A 6366-nucleotide genomic window follows, 5' to 3' on the forward strand; every position below is an offset into this window, starting at 1 on the left:
TTTTGGCGTTATTGCTTTTCCCGTACCCCAACTTTTTTCGGATAGAACGTTTTTCTCCGGTTAGAAAAGCCGAGTTTCAGTTTCTGAGAATCCCTATCTAAGCGTCACTTCACGGGTGGTCCTTTGTTTGTGTCGCATCTTGCATTCCTGTGCCATCTTGTCCCAGTTACCCCTGTGGTGTAACGGTCGCCCCTCACTGGTCATTTCCTGCCCTTCTGTGGCTGTATTGTTTCTGAAAGCTGGTTTTCCCTTTTTGATGCGCTTTCCCATGCTTTCTTGTGTTTTTATTGCCCCGTCTAGCCCCGTTCTTTTGTGCCCTAGTATTTTTTCTCTCCGCTAAATTTGCCCTTTCCTGTTCGGCTATTTTTTTCCTAATCCTCCTGCCTGGCCTTTTTGTTAGTCTGTCCTTCACTATGGCCCCAAAAGTTGACTTTGCCTTTGGTTTTGGAACTTCATATCCCGTCTTGATTCGTTTGTGGAAAGTCGAGAAAGTACGGCCAGGGGGCGAGTTGTTAGCAGACATTCCCGCGATGATAATGAAGACCTTTATTGTACATTTGTGTTCTACAGAACTAAGTACAGGTCGCATGGGTACAGAACATGAACATAAACATATACATTACATACAAATGAACATATAAGAGCGTAAATAAATGTCTAATTTCTATTCTCTTCGGCTTCATCTCGCTTAGTAGTGATTGTATGGATATATGCGGCTGTGAGATCACTTAGAGTAGGTTTATCGAAAGTTAAAAGGAATACAAATTTCTCTTTACTAGTCAAATATCTGAAGTGTGGAAATATACTTAATACATGGCTAAAAAATATGAGTCTATCTCTACTATACAAGGGGCAATCTATGGTGAAATGTATTTCATCTTCTATTTGGCCTAAACTACAGAATTGACAGGTTCTTTGTTCTAGAGGAGTGCGGTAATGTCTTCCTGATTCAATTCGTAATTTGTGACAACTGATTCTTAGTTTTGTAATGGAGGACCTGTGACGTATGTTCGCTAAGTTGAGATATTTTTTCGTATCTTTTCTTATCTATATTTTTCTTTTCTATAAATTAGTATAATGACAGTTGACACGAGGCTAATCACCGCTGTTTCCCTACAGTTGCCCAGGCCGGCGGGCGTGGAGATACGTAGCCCCTTTGCCTTCTCTCAACCAGGGATACAGACATAAAAAGGTGAGTTCATACGTACTTTTATCGATAATTCTACAGGGTGTGGATGTTTGGTAACGTCGGCCAGTTTTGGCTAAGTTAATTTATAAGGCGCAGAAGGACTGCTACTTATGCAGTTCACAGCTGTCATGTCAAGTGTACTTTTGACGCACATTCTATATCAGCCTGGTGTTCAACTGTTTTCTACGTTTCGATGACGTGTTTAGGAAATGTACACCTTGTTTTGAAGAAATACATTTCAAACCGCTACCATTTGCTCACGGTGACGTTCGCACCACGATATGTTTTGGCCGAGATCTTTATGAGGCGCGGTGAGAGGCATATTACTGTTGACTTACTTGCTGTGGATAGAGGGTAGCCATTTAAACGGGAGATTTGTCAGGTATCATATACAATAATGGTAGGTGTGTATTTCATGTATAGATACCTTCAATGTGTGAAGTCCTGTCTATTGTTTTGTCCTGACACTAGCAACAAGCCTCACACCTTATCGGACCAATGACAGCCTTTCTTCTCTCCATACAGTTGCAATACCATGTGCCTTAGCTAGTGCGCAAGCTCTAGCCGGCAGTTGCAGTGCTATAGCCGGGACAATCACATATGCCAGAAGCCGTGGTCACAGCTGACTCAAGCCTCCCGGTCACAGAGCTGATCATGACAACTGACTCCAGTCTCCTTTGTGTAAAATTGTGTTTCGATATTGTTGATGATGGTAGAAGAAGCATGTTGATATCATATGTGTATTAAGTAGTAGCATCGTCGACAGAAAGAAGGAAACATGGGAAGGAACCAGATCAGTAGCAGAGCCATCACGTGCAGGCTATATAATACATTGCTAGCCACAGTAAACCTTACACCAGTTAGAGATTACTGGGGTGACTTACATACGTCTGTACTACGATGATACATTGCCTGTGTTTTACGGTATCTTAGTGTATATATTGTAATGACCTATTTTATATGTATTTAGAAAACCTCGCCAATGACGGTTCAAATCGAATCGAGGAGAATGTACACATTTTAAAAACCATGAAGATGCTGAACAATCGGTGTATATGGGAGCAGTGGTACGATTGCACTCTCTAACTAACTTGTAAGAACATGATAGTGCAAGACCTGATGAAACTCCGAACAGTTCCCTTGTAATTACTTAGACAGTTCTCTGTTATTGTAGTCCCTGTTATTGCTCCGGTTACAAATATGTTTGTTTCTTTGAACAAATGTATTATTCTTTGCTGAAGTGATGTACCACCTGTTATGCGGTAATACAGAATACCATGGAGGTATGAGAATACTAAGTATAAAGACACAGGATTTCTACAACAAGGGACGCCAGTTCAAGAAGCAAAAGATAACTCAGTTAAGACTGAAAGGGTTAACGTATCCAGTATCATATAGTCATATATATAGCCAGTCCGTCTTAAAAGTCTCCCGTGCCCACTGTGCGGAAAGCCTTGTCTCTGCGTCTTTCCTTTATCCTCAAATAGTTGCATTGAAAAGAACTTTATAATTCATCCGTTGGGTTTATGTCCAAACACATACTTTTTCATAAAGAGAAGGAAATCTACTAGAAAAAAACAACAACCAAACGCGGTGACATATTGGTTTATATTCAGACAGTCACGACATCTCATTTAAAACATTGAAAAGAACTTGAATTCATCCGTTGGGTTTATGTCCAAACACATACTTTTCATAAAGAGAAGGAAAACTACTAGAAAAAAAACACAACCAAACGCGGTAACATATTGGTTTATATTCAGACAATCACGACATCTCATTTGAAACATCTGACTTCAAATGCTGACCATGTTCAATTCCAAACAATGATCCTGACCAAGCTGTCGAAAAAGCTCCAAAGTCATTGAAAAACGGCTAAACAGCTGGGAGGGAAGACCTCACCCGCAAGGTGTTGCCAAAAATGAATTCCCTAGGGAATGCGTGCGTGGAATATTTAGAATTCCTGGCAATTCAATCGCAGTACTATACTAAGGGCTCCGCCCCTGAGGCGTCGCCAAAAAGATAAAAAGTTACTTTCTGTGATGATCTGAATTTTCACTGTGGGGATATTGGCTGCGGCAAGTTTGCTGATTGCAAGAGGTTGTACCTGAGAAAGTGTATCGTTCTATCACACCGTTTATCGTGACGAAATAACGTAGCGTATCCGCAATGTATTTATTTCATTCCATACTATAGGTATGGATTGAAATATTGTTTTTACCCATGTTTCTCTTCCTTCCTCTGTCATTTCTTTAAATGGACTCAATTTCTTCATTTTGGGGCCTGAAATTTGGTATGAAGGTAGAGAAGAAGAAGGTAAGACTTAAAGTAGAGTTGGCCAATTTCTTGGTAGTCCTTTGAGTTGGCCAATTGGTTTTGGTGTATGCAATCTACTTACTGTTTGTACAGTCAGCCCCGGCATCCTCGCTGTGCCCGCAGTTATGATCGCCCCAGCCGTTGTGGCTACATTCGGATATGCTCGACTCATTGCCGGTACATCCAACATAGACCATCCATATTTGCTCCGTGCCTTCGCCGTAGAAGGCGCCGTATTTCGCTGCATCTGCACCCGAGTAGCCCAGCTGACGGCAAACTACTCGTGCGTCATTAATGTCCCAGTCGTCATCACAGATCGTTCCCCATTGGCCGTTGTGCCGCACCTCAACTCTCCCTTTATGAAATTCGGTTCCGCCCACGAGACGCACGTCTAGATGTAGAAAAAAGACGGACATTTACTTGTGCACTGAATTTTTTACCTTGGGTAATGGGCTTGCTATGAGATGAGATGCTATGCGATATCGTAAACGTCCCTATCACAACATTGCGCTCCATGGAATATTTGCAGCATCGTAGACGTTTATTCAAGGAACGTTTACTCTTTATGATAAAAGTTTGACACGCAAATGATGTTATCAGCTCTTACCTGTTGACTCCTCCAGTTCTCCGCTTGGCTCTTCGGTTAACTCCCCTGACGTTTCGTTTGACTGTCCTTGTGCTCCACTAGCCTCTCCTTGAAGCATTTAAGACATGGAAGTTAAATTATCGTTAACTAGTCATCAGATGGTATTGATTGATGTGCAAATGTTTAGGAACAAGTAGATGTAGATGAAAGGAGATCATTAAGTAAACACAGAAGTTACAAACATCAGCTGTTATCGAAGGTTACAGAATCAGACCTTACCACATACTGGTACGTCACAGTAATCCCACAGCGTGTTGGGATCCGTGGTGTAGCACCAAACTCCTGAATCGCCGTCCGGATTCCGGCAGTAGTTCTGCTCCAGTCCGGATGATGTGTAATTAGCAGGTATCATGGAGTGTTCATGAGGTGTCTGGCTGTCCCAACGCTGGCATGTCTTGCCTGTTTCAGTCACAGAGGCTGTTCCTCGGTAGGATGTTCCGTCTCCTACCAGGCAATTTTCTGGTAGATGAAATGTAAAAAGAGAGGTGTCAAAACACTGGCTTGGACAAAACTATCTTTGAATAGGGAACGTTACTTTTAATTTTCTTTTTAAACATCGTTTTTTTTTTTAATTTTTTAACAATCAAAAACTAATTGTTCTTACGCGCACGTAGATATCTTACACAAAGATATTCTCAATGAAATTTGAATAGTAGAATTTATGCGTTAATTTGGAAAATTGATAAGGACATTCTATCATATATCCAAAAGCATCTTTAACTCGATTTATAGACCGGGGCATTCTAGTTTTTACATTGTCTCATCAAGTGGCATAAATACAGGTATGCTTAGACTTTATAGTCGGATGTTGAAAACGTAACAAATTATGCTTTCACTTGTCACAAATGCAAAAACACCATGATTATAACTTTCTGTCACCTGCAAAGTCTTTACCACGCTTTTACTTTGTTTACTTAATTAAGATACGTCGTTAAAGACATCGCGCCGAAATACCAGCTTTTAATGGTGCCATAATATCAGCTCTTACCTGTAGACTCTTCTTGTTGACCACTTGACTCTCCCAACGTTTCGTTTGACTGCCCTACTACTGGTCCGTTTGACTCCCCCAACGTTTCGTTTGACTGCCCTACTACTGGTCCGTTTGACTCTCCCAACGTTTCGTTTGACTGCCCTACTACTGGTCCGTTTGACTCTCCCAACGTTTCGTTTGACTGCCCTACTAGGTCCGTTTGACTCTCCCAACGTTTCGTTTGACTGCCCTACTACTGGTCCGTTTGACTCTCCCAACGTTTCGTTTGACTGTCCTACTACTGGTCCGTATGACTCCCCCAACGTTTCGTTTGACTGCCCTACTACTGGTCCGTTTGACTCTCCCAACGTTTCGTTTGACTGCCCTAGTGGTCCGTTTGACTCTTCCAACGTTTCGTTTGACTCTCCCTGTGGCTGTGGTCCGTTTGACTCTCCCAACGTTTCGTTTGACTGCCCTAGTGGTCCGTTTGACTCTCCTAACGTTTCGTTTGACTCTCCTTGTGGTCCGTTTGACTCTCCCAATGTTTCATTTGACTCTCCCTGTGGTCCGCTTGACTCCCCGAATCGACTCTCCACCGTGCTCATGATTTCCGCCATAAGCTCTGTGGAAATGGAAGTTGCTGCACATGTACTACATGTCGATATCAGGTCCTGCAGTTGGGCTCTGCTGACGGTCTTGTTCTCCAGGCTTTCCACCCTCAAAACGATAGAATCCACCGTTCCTTGCACCTCTGAGCGCTCGGTAGAAGCAGTGACGGCCGCTTCTAATAAGTTCTCGTTGGTTTTAGCAAGGGCCGCCGTCAAATTGTCTAAAGCCAAAATCTTAGGACCCATCCAATCAAAGACCACCAAATCCTCGTGCAGTTGGGTTCTGCTAACGGTCTTGTTCTCCAGGCTTTCCACCCTCAAAACGACAGAATCCACCATTTCTACCACATCTGAGCGCTCGATGGAAGCGTTGACGGTCGCTTCTAACAAGTTCTCTTTTGTTTTAGCAAGGGCCGCCGTCAAATTGTCGTGCCCTTCGTCTAAAGCCAAAATCTTAGGACCCATCCAATCAAAGACCACTAAGTCCTCGTGCAGTTGGGCTCTGCTGACGGTCTTGTTCTCCAGGCTTTCCACCCTCAAAACGACAGAATCCACCATTTCTACCACATCTGAGCGCTCGATGGAAGCGTTGACGGTCGCTTCTAATAAGTTCTCGTTGGTTTTCGCAAGGGCCGCC

This window comes from Branchiostoma belcheri, unplaced genomic scaffold (assembly GCF_001625305.1).
Source record: "Branchiostoma belcheri isolate BF01 breed outbred unplaced genomic scaffold, Haploidv18h27 scaffold106, whole genome shotgun sequence".
Taxonomy (NCBI): Eukaryota; Metazoa; Chordata; class Leptocardii; order Amphioxiformes; family Branchiostomatidae; genus Branchiostoma; species Branchiostoma belcheri.